At 36.6% G+C, this 25000-nt stretch overlaps 2 long non-coding RNA genes across 7 annotated transcripts in view; one reads left to right on the top strand and one right to left on the bottom strand.

Moving 5' to 3' along the window:
* Positions 1-17548, bottom strand: part of LOC149131039 (uncharacterized) — a 60025-nt gene extending 42477 nt beyond the window's left edge. For both annotated transcript variants that reach the window (XR_016238391.1, XR_016238390.1), the window contains exon 1: positions 17211-17548. This is a non-coding gene — a long non-coding RNA (uncharacterized LOC149131039). The remainder of the gene's footprint in view (positions 1-17210) is intronic.
* Positions 1-25000, top strand: part of LOC149131038 (uncharacterized) — a 157679-nt gene that overhangs the window by 47952 nt on the left and 84727 nt on the right. For 3 of the 5 annotated variants that reach the window (XR_016238387.1, XR_016238388.1, XR_016238385.1), the window contains one exon: positions 21748-21820. The exons of 1 other annotated variant lie outside the window; for it this stretch is intronic. This is a non-coding gene — a long non-coding RNA (uncharacterized LOC149131038). Of the gene's footprint in view, positions 1-17572; positions 17862-21747; positions 21821-25000 lie in introns of those variants that run through there. One more of the 5 variants, XR_016238386.1, reaches the window with a different exon arrangement.

The raw sequence follows: 25000 nt of genomic DNA, 5'->3' as shown, positions 1-25000 counted from the left end.
GAGGTGAATGTTCGCAAAAACATCTACATTTCACGCCAGGAAACCTGTGATAGACATTCAGTATTTTGGGGAGAATGTGGTGCATTTCATCATCATCTTCATCTTCCTCCCTCTCTCTCTCTCTCTCTCTCTCTCTCTCTCTTCCTCTCTCTTCGACATATTGTTTCTATTCTAATGTTCATAGGGCCGGTTACATAGTTTCCATGGCATAATATGAATGACCGAGATCACAACATTTCCCATTAACGTGATACCAACCCGTCGCAAAGTTTCTTATTTACAGCCGGGTGGACGAGTGCTACGGAAAATTAACTGTTCAAGAACAGAACACATCAGGAATCGAAATCGCACTCTTGAGATCGTGACTGCAACACCCTAACCACTAACCTACGCGCCTTCATAATCATTGTCCCTTCTCATTGATAAATTATCTGACGCAGATAAACTTAAAATTGTGGTGTTTAGGTACACGTGCACCCGAAAGCTGAAGTGATAAATAATTGCCGCGAGGAATTTCGGGTACATATTCAGTATTGTATATTTATAGTCCGTTTCTATTTCAGACTCGTTAATTCACATAAAAATCATTGCACCGACTACTTGCTGAGTCATTGTACACTCGTCGTGTTGTGGTTAAATATCCCACCCACATCAACTGAAACAGCCTTGCTTCTTATATGAATATGCATGTGTGTATGTGTCTACGTGTGTGTATGTATATGTATATATATATGAATGGATGTATATGCATATACTCCAGCCGTCACTCCCAGTTATGACTTGGTAGCTTCTACCATGCTTTCGCTAATTGCTATTTGGTGGCCATATAGTCGCGTGCAAACAACCTTAGACATCCTACACATTTGCACTCAAAATACATACACACATACATATATATGTATATACACCCATATATATCTACAAAGATAGACAGACAGATAAATAGACAGACAGGCAGATAGATAGATAGATAGATAGATAGATAGATAGATAGATAGATAGATAGATAGATAGATATCAATAGTGAACTATATATAAACGTAGACACCGTATTCTCATTCATCTGCATTTATATATTTAACCATTAACAAAAGTATTCATGCACATCTAAACACACATACACACCGATGTGTTGCGTATAGCTACAGCTACATACATTAATGCTGCACATACACATACACATACGCAATATATGAATTATCGGCTGCTGATTCAATGAAACCGAAAATCAAAGGAAGCCTCGCTTTCAATGCCGCGAACAACATTAAAGAATTGATGGAGTAAAACCGTCAATATTTCCTTATTGCTAATGTCACCCAGTGAAGAATTACAAGCCATGATCTTTCATTCATTCTGTCCGTATAGTATCGATCTGGGAGATATCACTTGTTTGAGGATTGATTTCTCTGGTCATTTATTCAGCGCCATCATGAGGATGACGTCAGCAGCAATGTCCTCTCAACCTTTCTCTCTTGTTTTTAGAAAACAATATTTAGTCATCGTCCACCCCAACTGATTCCAGAATGTTTCTGTTTAACCCGTTTTCGTAACTGTGCTTCGAGCAGACGTCGGCATCATGGCCCCTATTTAGTCGCATATGTGACAAATTTAATATAAACATCGGGGTAAAAACCAGTCAGAAGTAGTTGAATTCGTGTTTAACAAAAAAGATAAAGTAATAAAAAAATATTGGGTAGAAAATATGGTGGGAAAGGCGGATTATAATAAATGCAGTAAATCTTGTTCTCAGCTCGGTTCGCTTTTGTTTTCTGTTTAGAAGATTTAGACTTATTATTTTTGTGGTTGGTTTCAGCAATGTGTAGATAACGTAAAAGCTAATAGAGACTATCTTATCAGGTGTGTAGATAATGATTTAATAGTTAACGGAGAATGACTCATCAAGATATTGCACAACACAGTCTAGATAATAGCTTGATAATTGATAGAGGCCGACTGATCAAGGTATTATACAACATTGTGTAGATCAGTGGTTTTCAACCGCTCTTTGCCTATGGATCCCTTCGATTCTTATTCGACTCGGATGGACCCTCCTAGCCCTCGATGTTTAAAAAAATCTAGTTATATTTTTATAATTAGATATTAATAGGAACTGAATTTTTAAAAAATTGTTCAAATATTTTGTCAGTTGTAGAAGTATAATCAAATTATTATACATCAATTTTAACAAAAAAAAAAGAAATTATATGAACGCCGCGAAGGGTTGTATGGGCCCCAGTTGAGGACTATTGATGTAAATTGTAACTCACTATTTGACAGAGACTGCCTTAGTATCATACAACGACGTGTAGATAGATTAATAGTTGATAACGAGTGACATATATGGTGCATTCCACACATTTTGAAACTTTTTCAGAAGAGACTGTTATTGACTTCAAAGTGTTTAGCTGATCCTTTCTACTCTAGATAAATAAAAAAAAGGCCTGAAATTTTAGGAGAAAGGGCTAGTCTATTACATAGACCTCAGTTCTGAACTGGTCCTTATTTTATTGACCCTGAAAGGATAAAAGGTAAAGTCGACCTCGGCGTTATTTGAACTCAGAACGTAAAGACGGACGAAAAGTTTGTTACAAAGCATTTTACCCACCGTGCTAGCGATTTTGCCAAATTGCCGCCTCAGTGTTTGTTTAGACAATAACGAAGGTGAAGTGATCAAAGTATTTATGATATTGTAAAGATAATAATCGTCTGCGACAGGATGGAGGACATAGGTGACTTGAGCAGGATTTGAACTCACAACATGAAGTGCCGGGACAAGCACCACAAGGCAATTTTTTTCCCCGACGCTTCAACGATTTTACTTATTTTGATATTACATCAGTGTGTACAAGGAGGAGAATCGCTGACAGAATCGTTGGCACGCCGGACTAAATGCTAAGCGGCATTTCGTCCGCGTTTATGTTCTGAGTTCAAATTCCGCCGAGTTCGACTTTGTCTTTCATCCTTTTGAGGTCGATAAAACAAGTACCGTTCGAGTACTGGGTAGATGTAATCTACTAGTCCCTTTCCCCCAAAACCATCAGGCCCTGTGCCTGTAGTAGAAAGGATTATTATTATTATTATTATTATTATTATTATAACTCTGAAGGTAAGGCGTTGAGCTGGCAGAATCGTTAGCGCGCTGCGCAAAATGCTTCGTGGCATTTCGTCGTAATTACGTTACGAGTTCAAATTCCGCCGATGTCGACTTTGCTTTTCATCTTTTTGCACACACCCACACATTTTAAAGTCTGTATGTCTGTATATATAATTTATTTGTTTATATATATATATATATATATGTATGTATGTATGTATGTAAATATTATATATATATATTTATATATATATATATATATATATATATATATATGGATTCAGCGATTTTATGAAAATCCTATAATGGTTTCCGCGGCAAAATATGTTTGGAAATGACTGATTTCTCTGTAGAAAGGTGGTTAAAATCTACAGATATATTCTGAAGTTTAGTGTAGCATTCAAGCAAAATGTTTGTGATTCATGAAACAGTAGAATCCGAGGAAAGTAGGTTGTGTTGCACAAATGGCAAAGAGTAATTCAAAGAGCTCAACCAATGGGATATATTTTATGCCTTTCAGAAGAAGAAAAGCCTGAAGTTTCGGACAATTCTTCTTCATCGAACAGGGATGAAACTAACAACATAACAGATTCGTAATACGTACAGTGGTACAGTACCAGCAGCAATAATCCCTGTGCTACTCAACTTTCAGAGTGCAGCACATGTGATGACATTAACTACGAGACAGGGTACGGCTGTCAAATTCTTTCGGCATTGTGGGGCCTTGAAGAGCATTAACTAAATCTCGCGAAGCAGACATTCGCTCTAAAAAAATGTAGACCCAGCTTTAGCTAAATGGATTAAGGGGTCAATTTACGTTATGAAGAATACGAGGTGTTAGCAAAGTTTGTGTGCAGTGTAGAAATATGTGAGAATGCACACACACACACGCGCGCGCGCACGTGTATATATATGAGTCCTTAGGATGAGAATGGAGATAGAATTTGTCCATATAAATGCATACCGTTCTCTAAAAGAAAGCTTGATAGAAAGCTATTTCAGCTGCAAAACCCTTCTGTATTGTTCATATCTACAGAAGCCATTTGGACAAACACGTGAAACGTGCGTAAAGTTATAACGAAATACCTTCCCTTTGTCTCGGCCGGTATAGATAAAGGGAATGCGAAATAGGTCACATCTTTTGTATATGGATGCTTTTCGTAATAGCTTCTTATTCAATGGTTGAGATAAATTATAAGGTGTAGCGATTGCACTTATCGGAATTGGTGTTAGTCACAATGCTAGACGGATTCCGAATCTGAAAGCATGCTTCTGATATACGTCTTGAAAAATAGAAGACTGAGCCCAAAGACAGATAATCTATTTCATATGATGCAAACTCGGTATCTGTATGTGTGTGCGTGCGCACGTGTGTGTGTGTGTGCGTGCGTGCGCGCGCACCATTAAATCGAAAACGATCTAAGAGAAAATAAACCAAAGTGACCAGTTGTATAAATTCTGATATCACACTCGGACTCACGACAGTTGTAGAGCTGTTGCATTGTTTACCGTAAACGATAAAATAAGTACCGGTCGTAAACTGAGGTCAATGTAATCGACTTACGCCCTTCCCTAGAATTGCTGGCTTCCTACCAAAATTTGAAACCAATATTCAAACCCAGGTCTATTATGATCAAACGCGTTCCAACCACGACCAACGCGTACAATGTATTACGTATTCGAGAAGATTACGTAGTCCAAATATCCTGTGTTTTTTTTTCCAAAGATAATGAGATGTTATTTGAAAAAAAATTTGTTTGCTATTTCTAGCATGTTGAACGACCACCCGGGTGGCTCTCTCTCTCTCTCTCTTTCTCTCTCTCTCTCTCTCTCTCTCTCGTGGATTCGCTGTATCAGCTGCATAGCTGCGTGTAAAACCGAATTTAATAAGAAAAGGGTACAAGTGTGAAGCTTTTCAAGTTTTCGTTAGTTTATTAACGACATTATTATTCGAGTCGCCTGAGATAATAACACTGAGACAACAGCAGGCCAGGTTATGACTAATCTAGTCTCACCAGCTGATGTAAGTACTATGTATCATTGAGCGGTTTTAATCAGCTTCAGACAGATGATGACTAACAAGCCATAATAATAAAACGTACCGTGTACCGCTGATAGGATTGTCCAACAGGTCCCGGCTAGGAAAAGCTTGATGACTAAGCTGGTTTCAACAAGGGAGGTAACGATTGTTTACCTTAGCTAATTCAGAAGATCAGATTGGTTTTAATAGACGTCTGCGATGACTAAGATTTCTGAACCGTCAGAAAATATACTTTCTGTTTCTGATGGCACTTTAATCATCATCATCATCATCATCATCATTCTTTTGTTGCTGCTACTGCTGCTGCGGCTGCTGCTGTTTAACTTCGCTCGGGGAATGTAACAAAATATTAGAGGTCCACAACCCGTGCACTAAAGTAACACCCTCCATTCAGATTTCCAGAACTCTACGAAGGGTTCAGGCTCTTCCAAACATCACTGGTTCCTGTAGACACCTATCTTCACATTTACCCCTATCTTTCTGAGGTCTTTCTTTTTCAATCCAGCCAGGTTCAGAATATAAACAACATGCAAAACATAGATCTTTACAAAATTAAAACTAAGCTACTACACTTCATTTCGAAGAAGTTATTCTAAAGATGTTGGCGTTTTTCAACATCAGATGTCTCCAAAGATGTTCACTGATGCATTCAATAGCACTTGCATCTAACTGAAGAAACGGTCCTCAATTAACGTAATCATTAATCTTTCACACTTTATTTTCTTTATTTTCATATATATATATAGATATATATATATATATATATATATATATATATATATATATATATATATATATATATATATATATATATATATATATATATCCGTGCGCGTGTGTGTGCATCTTCCGTCTATTGTATAAGGTCTTTCTCTCAACCCCTTCAGGTTAACAGAGCTGTTTCTCACATTCCGCACTTCCTTCGCTCCTCCAAACTCCCAGTGACCGTCTTGTACTATTGGATAGCATAGAGCACTTATGCTTAACAAAGAAAAGGTCTTTGCTCTTCTTTTTCTTCTTGTTTTTTATCATTATTATTATTATTATCATTATTATTATCATTATTATTATTATTATTATTATTATTATTATTATTAAAACTTATTTCGCTGGGTAAGATGGAAAGTGTCAGCTGTCCACAGCCAGCAGACTAAGGTGACTCTTGTTCACTGGTCATGCTTCAAGAACTCTGCGGAGAATTCTTGCTGATTTTTGTAGACATTCTACCTTCACACTTGCACCGATCTTTTTCAGCCATGTTCGTAGTTGAGTGCTGATACTTCAAAGTGCACCAATTTACTATTGGTATCACGTCTACTCTCTTCATTGACCGCAACCTTCGTATTTACCACTTCAAGTCGTGCTCTTCTTCCTCTTCTTCCTCCGATTCTCTAATTCCACTTTTATATAGATACACGAGGGTTGACTGAAACGCTCACAGGCTGACCAAAATACACTCATAGAATGTGACCAAATGAGGTTTATTTTCCAACATAGTCTCCCTGAGGCTCACTCACTTCTTCCATCGGTATAGCATTGCTTCGATCCCATTGGTGAAGAAGTCTTCATCCTCTTGGCCCAAAAGGTCAACAGCATATGTGCGTGTGCGTACGTGCGTGCGAGTGTGTGTGTGTGTGTGTGTGTGTGTGTGTGTGTGTGTGTGTGTGTGTGTACTTTTAAATCTGGCAATGACAATTTTATTAGTTATATCGTTAGTCCTATAGGACTATGGTGACTTCTGCAAAGCGCCCCAGGACGACAGGCAGACGTTAGTGGCAACTTTGGAATGTTATTACACGAAACTAAAGACAAGAGAATTAAGAAAAAAATTTGGAAAAATCTTTGGGAAAACAGGTAAACCATAAGTTGTTCTCCAAATATATACCAATATACATATGTATTATGTGTGTGTGTGTGTGTGTGTTTATGTACACGTGTCAGCGTACACACATACACCACCACCCCAGCCCCAGCCCCATATTGCCTTCTTTCACTTCCACTCATTGCGATAGAGACAAGTTCCACCACCACCACCACCACCACCACCACCACCACTACTACTACTACTACTACTACTACTACTTGTCTTCTTTATTAGAATGGATGTGACGTTAGTGTGGTCAGTGTTGAGTTGCAGGCCTGAATGCTAACTAGACTCTATGGGAGGAGGAAGAAGAGGAGGAGGAAGAAGAGGAGGAGGAAGAGGAGGAGGAGGAGGAGGAGGAGGAGGAGGAGGAGGAGGACGACGACGACGACGACGACGATGACGGTGACAAGGAAGAGGAGTGGAAGAGTTGAAGAAGAAGAAGAAGAAGAAGAAGAAGAAGAAGAAGAAGAAGAAGAAGAAGAAGAAGAAGGGAAAGAGGAGCAGGAAGAGGGGGGGGGGAAGGAAGTGGGAGAGTTCAGGTCTCAGGTTGCCATACTTATAACACATTCTCCGCCTCAGTCTAATGGAACGGACTTCTGACGTCAGCAGCGTACATTTTTCCATTCCGAATCACAGACGTTCCAATAGCATTTACATATGCTCCCGTACGAGTGTTTGTGTGCGTGTGTGTGTGTGTGTGTGTGTGTGTGCGTGTGTGTGTGTGTGTGTGTGTGTATGTGTGTGTGAGGGAGAAAAAGAGAGAGAGAGGGAGAGAATGAAAGAGTGAAGGAGGTGGAGTATCTAGCTTCTTGGTACGTGTGTGCGTATGTACATATACATGTGTGTGTGTGTGTGTGTGTAAATATATGCATGTATGTATATGACTTGAGAGAAGGGGAAGAGAGAGTGTATATATAAATATATACATGTATATGTATATATATATATATATATATATATATATATATATATATATATATATATATATATATATGTACGTATATTTATATATATATATATAAATATACGTACATATATATATAAATATATATATATATATATATATATATATATATATATATATATATATATATACGTACATATATATAGATGTAGATATAGATTAAGAAGCTCTCTTGCAACCACGGGCTTTCGGTTTCAGCCCCACAGTGCAGCACCGTAGGCAAGTGTCTTCTATTGTAGCCCCGAGACGACCAACGCTTTGCAGTGAATTTCGTAGACGGATAATGTGCGGAAGCCCGTCGTATATATGCGTGTATATGTATTTATGTTTGTGTTGTTTTTTGTCACCGACCACCGCTTGACAACCGGTGTGTGTTTGTTTATGCTTCCGAAACTTATCAGTTCGACAAAAGATACCCATTGAATATATATACCAGACGTAAAAATTGATAGTGGGGTCGATTTCGATTAAACACGTCAAAGCGGTGCCCCAGTATGGCCGCAGCCCAATGATTGCAAAAAATAAGATATCAAAAAATAAGAAAGGACAACCCAGCCTCCAGATTTGTGCTTTGATGTCTCCGTTGGAAGTAATCATGGTTAGAATTAGTTGTCTAGATGGGGGTGGGGAGCTGGCACGTGGGGCAAAATGTTTAGTGGCATTTCGTCCGTCTTTACATTCTGAGTTCAAACTCCGCCGACGTTACCTTTGCCTCTCTGGATTGGATAAAATAAGTCCTAACTGGGTGGATGTGGTGGATGTAATCAACTTACCCGCCACCCCGAAATCGATGGCTTTGAGCCAAAATTTGAGGCTCGTATTTCTTGTCTGTGTGAAAACTAAGCATCATTTTGTAAACCATTCCAAACAGGAATCTGAGTGTGTTGTCTGTCGAATTGGTAATAATTCTAAAAGACTGAAAGCATATAATGAGGTCACAATTTACAGAAACTCTTCCAGCGGAGAAGACACGTGTTGGCCCTGGAACATGTATTATTTGTTTTAGTTTCAACGCACGGTCTTAAACCCCATCAGTTGCCAGAAAAGTTTATTTCCGAAATTTACAGCAATTTTCCACAGAAGTCACCGCAAAAAAGCTTGCGCTGTGACCCCTCCCCTCTCCCCACCTGCAGAAGCAACTGGATACCTGTAATGGCGGCGCTTTGAAGCAGAGATGAAACATCATAAAGCAGCCAGACACACACACACACACAATAATTATAATGATAATAATGGTTTCAAATTTTGGCACAAAGCCAGTAATTTTGAGGGGGTGGAGTTAATCGATTATAACGATCGCAGTGATCAGCTGCTACTTATTCTATCGACCCCCGAAAGGATGAAGGGTAAAGTCAACGTCGGCAACGGAATTTGAACTCAGAACGTGAAGACCAACGAAATGCCGCTGAGCATTTTGTCCGGCGTGCTAACGACTCTGCCAGCTCACCGCCTTAATAATAATAATAATAATAATAATAATAATAATAATAATAATAATAATAATAATAATAATAATAATAATAATAATAATAATAATAATAATAATAATAATTCTTTCTGCTCTAGACGCAAGGCCTGAAATTTGCGGGGAGGGGAATAGTCGATTACATCGACCCTAGTACTCTAATAGGGCTTCTTTTATCGATTCGAAAGGGTGAAAAGTAAAGCCAACCCCGGCGGAGTTTGAACTCGTAGCATAAAGACGGACAAAATGCCGCTAAGCATTTTGCCCAGCGTGCTAACGATTCTGCCATGTGAGCGTCTTAATAATAATAATAATAATAACAACAACAGCAACAACAACAACAATAATAGTAATGATGATGATTTCAAATTTTGGCACAAGGCCAGTAATTTCGGGGAAAGAGGTAAGTCAATTACCTCGACCCCAGTACTCAACTGGTACTTAATTTATCGACCCCGAAAGGATGACAGGCAAAGTCGACCTCAATGGAATCTGAAATCAGAACGTAGAGGCAGACGAAACACCACTAAGCATTTCGTCCGGTGCGCTAACGATTCTACCATCCCGGTACCTTAATAATAATAATAATAATAATAATAATAATAATAATAATAATAATAATAATAATAATAATGATGATGATGATGATGATGATGATGATAATAATTGTCTCTATAATAAAATCTCGTGAAAATACTAATAAAATATTTTGTAAATAATTCTATTTAAAAAAAAAAAAAAACAACCAAAAACTGTTTGGCATACAATCGTTTTGGTTTCAGCTACAATGGCTGTGCGGTAGAAAAATCGATGTAAAAATAGATTTTAAATAGAGGTGTCTGTTATATATAGATTCTCAAGTAAGAGAAGGGGATGGTTGGTGTTATTTCTTGGCGCACACCGGTTGCCATGGATACGATCCACGTCACAGATTGCCAAAATATGTAATAGGTGGTTTATTATAGAGATTTCGCAGTAAACAAAAACAAAAACCTCATTTTCCTCGTTGATATAGTTTTTCGTTTTCAAACAGAAATAAATATAACTCACAATGGGATTTGTAGAAAGACCGATAAACAAAAGCCTTGATATATGGGTATATGCGGGGGGTGGGGGGTATAAGGGTGTGTGTGTGTGTGTGTGAGTGTGTATGTATGCATAACTGTGTGTTTGTGTATGCATAAGTGTATGCGCGTTTATATGTAAGTGTTTGCGTGTGTAAGTCTGTGCGTTTATACTTGTGTATATAAACGTGTGGGGGTTTATATGTATATACGTGTCTGTGTTTATGTGTGAGTAAGTATAAGTGTGTGTGTGTGTGTGTGTGTGTGTGTGTGTGTGTGTTTAGATGTGTCTATAAGTCTATGTGTGTGTGCATGTGTGTGTTCATATGTGTATAATTGTGTGTTTGTGTATGTATGTATGTGCATGCGTTTATATATGTGTGTGTGTGTGTGTGTGTGTGTGTGTGTGTGTGTATGTGTGTTTGATATTATTCTTAGACTCTCTCGAAATTCAAATGATTTTAAAAATAGATATAAATCTAGACTCATTGCTAAATGGAGCAGGTAAATTGCCAGTTCTGAGCATCTGACGTCACTTCCGCAAGGCCGAACTGACGCAGTCGGTCGATGGCTAATGTTAACCACTAAACGTACACTGACGTCAAACAGCCTCAATACACATTCGGGGTAATTCCATACATTACAACAACAACAACAACAACAACAACTTGGTTAAGGGGGAGAAGGTGGAAGGGGTGGGGTGGGAGTTAGGAAACAATAAAATTAAAACTAAATTAGATTTCTATTCAGCCTCGCAGCTAAATATATTTTTATGTTATTATCACAGAATTATTTCTAAGCGTTTTATTTATTTCATCATCAACAGTAAGCAGCAGCAGCGGCAGCAGCATCAACTTCAGCGTCGTCGTCTCCATCATCATCATCATCATCATCATCATTATCATCGTCGTCGTAGTTGTCGTCATCGTTTCATCGTTGTCTTACATATGAGGGGGTGTTGAAAAACTTTTGGCTTTAAGGGTGTCGTGAAAGGCCTGGTTGGAGACCCAACCATCCGAGTTCCTTTTTGCAGGGCTTAGAAAAACTGAAGGACCACACATACATATATATATATATATGTGTATATATATGTATATATATACACGCGCACACACACACACACACACGCATATATATTCATATATGTATGCACACACGCATACTCAGACATACCGTGAAAGAAAGAAAGAAAGAAAGAAAGAAAGAAAATTGCATGCTTGAGAAATTACATTTTCGATCACGTGATTTCTGGTTTCGAGCTGACCATTGCTTTATGAAGAAGTGGTAGATTGGAATTGTATCGAGCTTTGTTATGTTATGCATGTATGTATGTATGCATGTATGTATGTATGCATGTATGTATGTATGCATGTATGTATGTATGTATGTATGTATGTATGTATGTATGTAGGTGGTGGCTGGACAGAAATTCACCAATGGGTTTGATAAACTAAATTCAAAAGGCTATAAAGTTCCACTTAAGACACATTTATTCTCTCAGTTTAATTTCTTTTATTCCTTTCTGCTGAAGAGCGTGGGCTCGAAACGTAAAAGATTTATTTTTTCATTTTTCCCGACCGTCAAAATAATACATCTGCTTGTTGTTCATACTTCTGTCTTCGTCTTTTGTCTTTCTATACATTTCAACCATATATATATATATATATATATATATATATATATATATACAAAATTTGCGTGGTTGGCGTACATCGATGGCTAATACGTAAAAGTCGAGGTGAATCTTATTGTTCATAAGCACATATATATATATATATATATATATATATATATATATATATATATATATATATATATATATATATATATATATATATGCATATATATGTATGTATGTATGTATGTATATATTTATGTATGTATGTGAAATAAAGTTTTAATATGTCTCGTTGGTGGTTTGCGTGACGTCACATATACATTTCTATATTTGTCTAGCAATAAAGACAGATATTTGATCTGTTATCTGTGTGTTGTTTCTAAATTCAACCCGAACCCTCGCAACAATTCGTTCGTTCCACCTACTCGTATACGAGCAGACGAGTGCAATGACACGCAAAGGGAAAGCCACTGTGCAGTCGTTCACATTGGTAAAAATAGTAGCCGATATCCCCCTCAAATCGTACCAACGAAAGGAGAGAGACATTGGATGAGACAGAGCCAGAAGAATTCACTAGAAATAAGAACCCAACAACACTTTGATCCTATTTTTGTTTGATCCTGGCTGACCTTTGAAGTTTAAACAACACGAACAACAGTAATTATACAAAAGTAATAATAATCATACAAGAGCTGTGAACGGAAGGGATTTTAGAAAGACTTTCGGTCACCTAGAAATAGCAGCTGTTCCTACATAAAATCATAGATTGCTGTCCTAAATAGGCGCGCGTGTGTGTATTTATATATACGTATGTGTAGAAATATACATAGCTATTAAACATATATACGCAGCGGATGTAACCTTTTGGGTCAAGTTCTTTGATGGTAGTGTCGGTACCTGATTTAATGGAAGCTGTTTGCATGAGCTTGCCTCTTACAGAAGTTGCTTTAGCACACTTGCCGAGACCCAAACGTATCCCGATGTCATTGCTAAACCCTTTAACGCTAGGGGTTTTGAATGGGTTAACGGAATCTGCATAACTGGACCTATTCCAGACCTTCTTCTGAAGGTGGACCTTATAAAACTTTTCGTATTATCTGAAGCTTTCTATTTTCTCTCTTTTTACTTTCTTTGATATGTGTCTGTGTGTATGTATATATATATATATATATATATATATATATATATATATATATATATATCATATAGACTAGCAAATGACTGGAGCGCTTACATCACGAAAGTGCTAATTTAAAAACCTTTTTTTCTCAATTCACTTTTCCTATATACTTCCTTGTTGCGTCGACATCTTCGTCGCCCTGCTGCAACCAAGTCACTGACACATTTTCACTGCAACTGTTTGAAAGTTAGCTCACATCAAGCTTTTTACGTACGAACATAAGGTTCCGTTGTATTCATATTGACTGACTTTGATCTCTTGAAATCGGTCGTCCATCGTTTATCTTTGGTTACTTCCCCAGTTCCATTCCTTTTTCTGTTTACGACTTTAAATCTTTCATTGTCGGCTTTCCAGAATTTTTATTACATTTTTATTATCTTTTTTCCTTTCTTAAAAGTTAGTTCTGGCTGTTTTGCATACGCTTTACACCATAATGTATTTCAGTGTATGTACATTTGTGATATAAATTAATGGAAAAAAGCTTCCTGCTATTAAGATTAGATTCTATTTTAGACGTATTGTTATAAAAGCGGATGATCACTAGTTAATGAAGATTTAGAGTTTATAAACTTATATGTATAGTTACACACATATACACACCTACACACACACACACGTATACATACATATATATATTTCATATTTCATATATGTATATATACACACATATAAACATATATATATATACATATATATATTTCATATTTCATATATGTATATATACACACATATAAACATATATATATACATATATATGTATGTATGTATGTATGTGTATATATATATATGTATATATATATATATATATATATATATATATATATACAGATATAAACATATATATACACACACACACACACACACACACACACACACACACACACAAATATGCGTATGTACACCTATGCATACACAAGTACATATGCGTATACACAACTCAAAGTAAGGGGTGAGAAATAAACATATCTCATTGTTGAACTGGGATCATTCTCTCTTATGTATACTGACTCAGTTACCTGCTTACGTACTTTATCATAGGAATATGTGGAGAAGATAAATACATTTCGAGTCTATTGCATGAACCAGAGTGTTTACCCTAGTGAAAATCAATGAAAACAGAAACTGAAGGACGTTTCTTTTCAGTGAATTTCCTCAACTGATCGCTAAATCTTTCGCTGTTACAACGAGCAGTCTTTCACTGAAGTAGGTTTCAGAAAGCTCAAATATATGCCTTCTTAGTATAGTGCATTTCTAACTTTGCGGTTGATGGGTTCGTGAGGCATATTTCGCAACCATTAAACAATTATCACTTTTGAAAGTCCTAACTGGAAAGGTGAATGGTCCTTCGCTCCTGAGTGCATCGGCCATGCTGCCTCCTTGTCTTATGAAATATAATGTATGTTTAAAGTTGCTTTATATTTTGAGTTCTGTTTTCTCCCCTTTATGAAACCAAACTTATATACAAATACAAACACACACATACACAAACACGCACATATATATGTATGTATGTATTATGTATGTATAGAAATATATAGTTATCTATATATATAAAAATGAGAATGTGCGTCTGTCTGTCTGTCTGTCTGTCTGTCTGTCGGTCTGTCTGTCTGTCTGTCTGTCTGTCTGTCTGTCTGTGTGAATCCCTAAAACTCGAGAACTACGCAACCAATTTCATTCAAATTTTACACATGCCTTACTTAGTGTTCCAGTTGTGTTTTAGTCAAAAAAAATTATTAACTTCTTGCAGAGTTCGAGCACACGGCAACATAATATCTCCTCCACTATTTAAGTATTACGTGTCAAAAGTGAAACAAAAACACTCATGTCAAATACTTTCACTTTAAAAATGAAACTATTCCACTAACTGAAACAATCACATTTCGATACTGTAGTGACAGATACTTTCACAGAGAGAGAAAGAGAGAAAGAGAGAGACAGAAAGAGAGAGACAGAAAGAGAGAGAGAGAGAGATGTATATGTATACATATACATGTATATGTACAACATTTCGATACTGTAATGACAGATACTTTCAGAGAGAGAGAGAGAGAGAAAGAGAGAAAGAGAGAGAGAAAGAGAGAGAGAAAGAGAGAGAGAAAGAGAGAGAGAGAGAGATGTATATGTATACATATAGATGTACACGTATATGTATATATATATATAGATCTATACATACATGTATATGTATACATATGTGTAGATGTATATATATATAGATGTACATGTAATATGTACACATATATACATATATACATGCATACAGATATCTGTGTATATATATATATATATATAATATATAAACATATGCATATATCCATACATATATGTACATACCCACATCTATATGTATACATACATGCATATATGGGTACGGGACATAAAAAAAAACGTTAAACACAATGGGAAACGAAAACATAAAGACGAGGACAGAAAACGAACTTTTTTTCGAACAACAAAAAAAAACAGAGACACGATATATATATATATATATATATATATATATATATATATATATATATATATATATATATATATATATATATATATATATATATATATATATATGATATGCATTTATATATGCACATAACATACATACATACAAAGATGTCCAGCAATAAGCAACTCTGATTTTATAAACTCTGATTTTATAAACACATTTTATAACCTAAATCATAAATATACAATCAGGCAACTAACCCCAACTCCTAAAAATTGCTGGCCGAGTGCAAAAATTTGAAACTTTTCTTATTACTGCTATTATCTCAATACAATTCTTGTGATATTATTATCAGGTCTGTAAGGATGGCACGGACGGCAGAGTCGTTTGCACGCCGAACAAAATGCTTAACGGCATTTCGTCCGTCTTTACGTTTTGAGTTCAAATTCCGCCGAGGTTGATTTTTACCTTTCATCCTTTAGTGGGGAGGGGGGGGGGGGGCAATAAAATTAGTACCAGTCGAGTACTGGTCGTGTGCCAAAATTTGAAATCGATATTATCAGGTCTGTGAGTGTGACCCAGATGGTAACACGCTGAGTAGTAATTAATTTTGTTGATTAATGACCAAATTCGAATCCTAGCCAGTCAGCTTCGGTATTGCATTTTATTCCACCATCGACCTGCAGGAAATGTTTTACTGCATTCACTTCAATAGATTACAGCCGCTCCAATACCTCACCTGTGTACCTAGGTGTACAGGTACAAATTATATCATGCACTAGAAATTTATACAGAGCCAAGTGGTCACCAACTGACCAGGATACATCAAAATCCAAGTAACTAAGCAGGCAGAGACCATAGCAACGGGACTTTTCGGTTAGTATACAGAACTAATAAAGTGTTGTTTACGTTGAAAACCTGGGCTGTTAATTTATTGACAATACAAAATGATAAAAGAATAAAATCGAGCAGGATTAAAACAGATAATAAAGAATATATAATTACCGATTGTTATTATTATTATTATTATTATTATTATTATTATTATTATTATTACTATTATTATTATTATTATTATTATTATTATTATTATTATTATTATTATTATTATTATTATTATTATTATCAACAAGAACTAACGAGGAATATTCAACCGGGCAAGCTTAAAACACTCAAGAGGTTATATGGTTAGCTATAATTATTAACAGGAACGGACAGGGGAAGGTCTACATCGTTAAACGACCTGCTAGAAATAGCAACTAAATTCCCTTAAACCACAATCTACCGTAGGAAAATATCATCAAGTGTACACAACAATGCATGAAAATAAATCAGGATGATCACGGATGGAACGCCTTTCATCGTGGAAAGTCATTGAAACGTAACCTGAGGTTAAACAATAACAGATTGTAGTAAATGGCTGAGTAAAATGATATTTATGAATTATTATTTAGTGAATGAAATTGATAAATACCTTATCTGGCGTTGGTGAGGAAGATGCGGTGACACTGATGCTCCTCCCAAAAGGGACGTCACCAGGGAACTGCATTTACGTATGTTTAAAGAACGAAACAAAACGAAAGAGTAAAATGGCTTCCGTCATCTCATCTGGGAATAAACAAAACAATAATAATGATGTTCTTAAAATAAAACTGATCAGGTTTAATTTTAGATTGATACTAAAAATAGTTCTCTAATCAACATGATTGCATTTCTTGAGGTTCACGTATCGAAGAGAGTTTTAAATTTTTCGATAAACACATTGTGACGTCGTTTCTGCCCTGACGTAATTACAATAGACAGTTGGAAAACAAAACAAAACACAAACGGCCAGCGACAAAAGCATATGGAATAAATATGAATAAATTAACGGCATAATTTAAATTGACGTTTGCTGACATAACTAGGTTATGTTTTGTTGGTGTTTATTTTATTGTTAGTAGTCGTATTCTAATGTTGTTCATGGCCATAAGGTTATAAAAATGGGCACATAGAGAAAAATACACAGTAAGAAGAAATACATGCAAGAAGTTCATGTCTCCTAGCCATCACCATTCGTCCTACACAAACTTCTGATGGGAATCTTACTTTACATATCTAACGTCGCTGCTTCAATTTGAAACCGGTTTGTTGATAACTTTACTCATACTTTTGTCGTTAATGTAAATCTTCTGCCAATATGCAACTTACGAATCCTTTACCGTCTCTTTGATTTCGTATGACACTTATTTATTCCAGCTGTTACTATCATCGTATCTAACTCGTTCATATTGTAAGCATATTGTTATAGTATATATAATGTTATATTACCATGTTTATAATATGTAATGCAAAAGCTATCTTCATTGTAATAATTAATATGATATCGACCGTCTTTCTGTCATTACGTCTATTCTTCTTTTCCACCTCCACAAAGTTGTATCCATGCATAATCCACATAGCTCTTTGGCCAGTAACGAACACTACTTTTGTTAATATAGTATATATATATATATATATATATATATATATATATAAACAATGGCAGAGTATAGGCTATTTTAAAAACACACAAAAACCGCTAGATTCACTTCAACATTTAAATTTCATTTCCTAAAATATGTTCGTCGCTTTGAAACCGCGACCTGTTCACTGACAAAATTCCGTGCTACTTTTATTAATACAATGTGTGTGTATATATATATATATATATATATATATATATATATATATACACAAACACACACACATAAAGCAAGACGGGATGGCGGAGTTTATCGGTCTTCAAGTTAGAGTTATTAGCAGATTTAAGCCGAACATTACAAGATAAAGACAATCCATGTTGTCAGCACCAGGGAACGAATGCTATTCTTATAATGATTCTTATAATGATTCTTATTACTATGAGGAACGCTGGGTTATCCACCCAGTAACATTCTCTTGCTGGAGATGCAGCGCCGGACTGCTCGCTCTGTATTCCATCATTGAATATTTTCTATGGTGTTGTATTCGTTCTACTAAACGGGGGTGAGATGTCGAAGAATAGAAACTAGTTTGGAAGACGGGGGAAGGGCAAGTTTCAAAGCATTGCGAAGGAATTAACTTCCAATGAATCATTCAAAAGGTTGTAATATTGTATTGCATGTTTACATTCCAAGATATACGTGTGTGGGGGGGCAGTCAGTAACTTATCAAAAATGCTGGAAATGACCTTACAGAGATAGAGAGAGAGGGAGAGAGACAGACAGACAGACACAGAGAGAGAGAGAGAGAGAGAGAGAGCGAGAAAGAGAGAGAGAGAAAGAGAGAGAGAAAGAGAGAGAGAAAGAGAGAGAGAAAGAGAGAGAGAAAGAGAGAGAGAGAGACAGCCATGCAGGTAGGCAGACAGACAGACGGTGTGATGATTTTAGGAAGATTTGACTAGAATTCCTACTATGCATATATAAGTGTGTGTGTGTGTGCGTGCGTGCGTGCGTGCGTGTGTGCGTGCGTGCGTGCGTGCGCACACGCCAGGAATACCATCCAAATTTCTGTCGAAATTTCACCATTATACTGACTTTAAGGAAAATGGGTTGGGGTGGGGACCTGAACGGAAGCCAAAGACACATAATTGCAGAAAGAAAAACATATCTGTGCAAAGATAGTTAGTGCTGCAACTCCTTTAACATAAATCGTTTCGATCAGTTCTGCCTAGGGCTAAAAATACCAACAGCACTACCACCACCAACAACAACAGAAACGGTGAAGGTCAAATATATGTCCGTGTATGTTTGTCTCTTTGATTCTTGCAATAAAATTTGGCAATGGTTCCTACGTTTCGGGCGATTTCAAGACTATTCTTGCTCAAATTGTTAACAGCGTCTTCTCCGTCATCATTGCAAGCCCTCAAAAACTCTACCCATGAGCAGGTCTAACCTTCAGCTAAGACTATTTTCGCTCGGATCTGTTCATATATTAGAATGTGTGATGGCTGTAAAGTAGAGACATAATTTTCTCTGCCATCGAGAACTGGAAACACAGTGAATTATCTATAGTTATCTCCCTTGCACCCTGAGCAATTTCATTATTCTGTTAAATATTCAAACGCTAATAAAGCTACATTTAACGATAGATGTAACTACGTACAAGCGAACACGCATACACGCAAGCATATACACAAATACACACACACATAGACACGTACACACATACACACGTACACAAGTACTCACACATACGCACATATCCACGCAGTTGCGCGCGTTTATGAAAAATATTTTTACTTCTACACAAAAATTGCTAGTGCGCATGCGCATATACCATATATGCACAAACACACATGCATATATATATGGATATATATATATATATATATATATATATATATATATATATATATATATATATATATATATATATATGTTTATTCCGTGTTTTTCTCCTTGTTTTCTCCGTATTCTTTCTGTTGAAGAGCGTAGCTCGAAACGTTAAAGACTTTCTGTATTCCCGAGCGTCAAACTAATACATCCTTTTGTTGTTTACACCACCTGTTCTCGTCTGTTGTTGTTTTTTTCGTAAATTCTCCAATATATATATATATATATATATATATATATATATATATATATATATAACTTCCCCAATTCAGCAATGCCCAGATACCGAACGAGTGCATGCAGAACGGTTTTATCACTCTGCACACATCTCGAGCGGGCCCGTTTGCCCATTCTCCCACCAGTTGCGGCAAATATCTGCCAAGAGATTCTGGGATATGAAAGTAAAGCTCAAAGTGTAGATCATCCATCGCTGGAGACTTCTCGCTCGTGCGGTTAGTCATCGTGCCACGTACGTCCCCAGTTTTTATTGGCGTTTCGCATCTCTGGCCGAAAACCACGTCGGGCCATCGTGGTAGAAGGCAAGGCCCATCCCCGTCTCCTAAACACACAGAAGGTTGCATCTCTCGTTGAAGTGTAGCAGCATAGTCATTGATCACTAGTAGTTGAAACTGCTTGGCGGAATCAATTGTAATTCTTTGATTCCCCTCCATGGATTCATCACCTGTCAAGATCTCTATGGTCTCCATTGATCACTAATGGACAAACATGACTTTAGCCATTTTCTTTTTTATTTATTTCTATTTTTGTATATTTATTTGGTTATCTGATAAATCTGTTCGATTTTTCCATTTATTTTAAGATTTATCTTTCATCAAGAATTTTAACAAATCAGTCAGAAATATATATTCCTTCATTTCCTTCATTATTCACGGCTACTTGTCCGAGATAAGATTAAAAAAATAAAAGATATACATACATACATACATACATACAAATATATATGCAGACACACACACACACACACACATATATATATATATATAAAAGATTTTAAAAGATACTTGATACAGTCAATATTTGAAGAGATTTTCTTAAAGATTATAATAAGTTTAAAAAATTTGAGAAAAACTGATGACACGAACCTACACACACACACATACATACATTGATATATATATAGGGAGAATTCACACACAAAAAAAAGACGAAGACGGGTGGTGTAGACAACAAACAGATGTATTAGTTTAACGCTCGGGAAGTGAAGAAGTCTTTAACGTTTCGAGTCTACGCTCTTCCACAGAAAGGAACACAGAAAGAAACCGGGAGAGAAAATAGAAAAAGGTTTAGTGACTAGCGATCTATCATGGCGAATGCTGGACAGAGGGGTCACACAGGAGAGCTAAGAAGAAGGGGAAGTAATAACGTAGTGGTGATCCCAAAACGAAGGTGCGCGTGCGTGTGTGTAAGAGAGTATGCATGAGCGTGCGGAAGAGGGCCGTTGATCTTGACGTGTGCATGTGTGTATATGTAGGTATGTGGATGTGGGGTTGAGAAGTGGTCAGTGCTAGTGTGTGCGTGGTGGTGTGATGTGATGTGGAGTTGTGGTATGTGTGTGTATATATACTCTGTGTGCGCGCGCGTGTGTATGTCTGTGTGTGTATATATATGATATTCGTTTATATAAATACATCTATTTTTCATCTTTTCATTTTCTAGATTAATTACAAGATTTACTTTATTTACCGCCCTTTGACCGTATCCTGTGAGTTACCTCCGCTGTCAACACTACGTAAGTGAGATTTTGTTGATTTTACGTGATATTAACGCGAAGCCCGTTTAGCCAATGAGAAGCGCCTCTTCTTCCACTGTCTTTCATTTTCTTCTGTGATTGTTATCGTTTATGTTCCGCCATAACAGCCATCTAAAGATGATTATAAAAGGCTAACAGCTTCCATAAATTATGATAATTATTTTGCCCTATTTATACTGAGTTCTGTCTCTTCCGTTCGTTACCACCAACGTACATTTGTATATACAATGGTCAACAGACAGTGCCTCACTACATTATTACTTGTTGTGGTTGTCTTTATCTAAAATATACGAGCAATCGATCGGACTGTTTAGCAAATTATCTTCGGTGATCTTATGTCCACAGATGATTAACAAATTTGATTGTTCTTCGTCAAGTTTAGTCACTTGGTCGAAAATTGCTGGACAACTGAGATATAAAATAGGCTTGTGGTCAGTTACACTACATATATCATGTTCAAGTATTGTAGCTTTGAAATGATGTCGTATGGCCTACGTTTATCAGTCACCAGGAAAATATCCATCATAACCATCGCCTGATGATGCTAGCTAGATAATAGCTGTACTCTCTATTTCAATATCTAGAATTTCTCAGTTAAACAAAAGAGGCAATATCGTGACCCATTGAAATATGAAGTAGTTTTACTTCATTACATCATCGAACTGATGGGCATTCAGACCCTGAGTTTCCAGATACATTGGCGAATGCCTGTAGAGTTTTCCCTATTCCTTGATCTAAATGAGTGAAATTGATGATGGTAACGGTCTTTGAATGTGTTCGCTGTGAGCCTCATTTAATTCTTTTCAATGCCACTCAGGAATGATAGGGACTCTTGATATATAGAGAACTGGACGGGATGATCAATGGTATGACCTTCGTTACTCATCACTCCTAAAACCATTGCAGTTGCTGAATACTTAGCGTGAGTCACACTGGAGAATTCAGAAGGATTTACATGTAATCATGTCATTTTTTTTCTGTTAGTCTTTTGGTTTTTGGTCAAAGGTTTTTCATCAGAGAAGAACCAAAGCAGGCCATGTTTGTGAGGCTTATTATGAATCAAATGGTTCTCCTGTGTCTTTGCAGACAGGAATTGGCCTCTCCTTAGTACATATGACTTGTGTCGAATGTCTTCATGCGCACCAGTTCTGACAGTTCACTCCGACACATGAAGTTCTTTTGCGATGGATCTCAGTGATTTTTCTGAGATCATCATCGATTATATTTAGAATCCGTTGAATGAATTGCGGTGCTCTTATGATATCTGAACGCTTAGAATCTCTTTTTCATTTCTTTTTGCTACAGATCAAACATTCTTACCGGAGGCTTTCAATTCCATCTGCACTTTATGTATAATACAAAGTTCTTGCAACATTTAGAAATACCCTTCGCACTCTGTGCATGTACCATGTGCATGTACCATGTGCATGTGTATGTACCGTTTGTGTGTGTGTGTGTGTGTGTGTGTGTGTATGTGTGTGTGTGTGTGTGTGTGTGTTTAACGAATCAAGCAAGTTGCATATAATCGTACGCAGTGCTTAATATAAAGCACATCAGGTTTATTTAAATAGTGTTTTACTCTTTTACAAAATTATGAAAGCCTCGTCAATCAATTATTACAATTAATCACAAACAGTCGAACATTTATCGAACATCTAATCGAACATATTCTAAACATAGACTGACGTATCAATCTCTTCTCATGAAAGATGTTCGATTTTTTCTTTCTTCCTTTTTTTTTTTTTTTTAGCATTTTCAAATTAATCGTAGTTTTTACGTAAGACAGTGTGCAAAAGATATAAAGATATTAAATATATTTAATACAAAAAAATGTACAAATGTTTACATATAAAAAAAAGTCCGACTTCCACTGAATGGAAATGATTTCAGGAATTAAGGGGGTTTAGTAGCAGTTTTACGAGTCCAACAGCTGTTTCTGGAGATTCGGTCATCATCGGATACCACCAGCCTCCGTCTTCAGGGAAGAATTTTACATTTGAGGTGTTGACAGAATGGAGATTAAAGATGGAATTTTACACTTGCGGTGCTGACAGAATGAAGATTAAAGATCGATCACCAAACCCCCAGAAACAGCTGTTGGACTCGTAAAACTCAATTCCCTTAATTCCTGATATCATTTCCGTTCTGTGTAAGTCGGATTTTTTTTATATGTAAACATATGTACATTTTTTGTATTAAATATATTTAATATTTTTTTGTGCATTGACTTACCCAGCTTGCTTGTCCTTATATTTACGCCTATATATATATATATATATATATATTCTATAATTATAAACATAATTATAATTAGGAATAAGCTAATTGCTTCACTACATTAGAAATAGGAGTTAAAAATTCCTTTTCTACTACCGTAAGAATCTCCCAGACAGTAACACACTGTTTTACGTAGGCAAAAAGAAAAATAATGAATCCACACGACTTCGATTAGCCACAGACGCGTTTCGAGATTAAAGTATATTTACTTATTTATTTCTCATCGTCAGTGTAGCATTTCAAATATAAAATTTGAAGGTGCCTAGGGTTACGCGATCGAGCGACATCGCGCAACAGATATCCAACCAACACTTCCCATATATTTCCAATCTGGACGGGACGACAGTCCGTTGCAGGATTACTCACTTTTGTTAACTGAGTAAACTGAAACAAACGTGAAACGAAGTGTTCTGCTCAAGAACACAACGTGTCTCCCGGTCCTGGAATCGAAACCACAATCTTATGATCACGAGTCCAACACTCGAACCACGTGGCTACGCGCCTCTAAACGCGTATAATTGAACGTTCTTGTTTTCGTGTGTGTCATTATCAGTCCTTACTGTGCTCTTTAAGCCATTGAGCAGCAAACTGACGCCACTGGTTGCGGTTTTCTCTGCGTCCGGCCATGCGATATTGTCCTCTTTCATGTCCGTTTCCAATGTTCTGCGCCATGTCGTTTTCGATTTTCCTCTCTCTCTCTATTTTCCGCCTCCGGCGGTCTCCATCTGACAACTGCTTTAGAATGGCGTTGTTCTGGCAGCCAGAGGAAGTGAGCTGCTGGCTTTAATCTCTGTTCTGTATGTACGTAGGCGTAATACGAGAGTGTATTCGGATGGCAAAACGTCGTTTTGTGTGCATGATCAGCGAAATAAAGAACGAGGG

Source organism: Octopus bimaculoides, chromosome 25 (genome assembly GCF_046866305.1).
Source record: "Octopus bimaculoides isolate indiv1 chromosome 25, ASM4686630v1, whole genome shotgun sequence".
Classification (NCBI taxonomy): domain Eukaryota; kingdom Metazoa; phylum Mollusca; class Cephalopoda; order Octopoda; family Octopodidae; genus Octopus; species Octopus bimaculoides.
The sequence above is the reverse complement of the archived record's forward strand: the minus strand, read 5'-3'. Positions and strand labels throughout refer to the sequence as shown.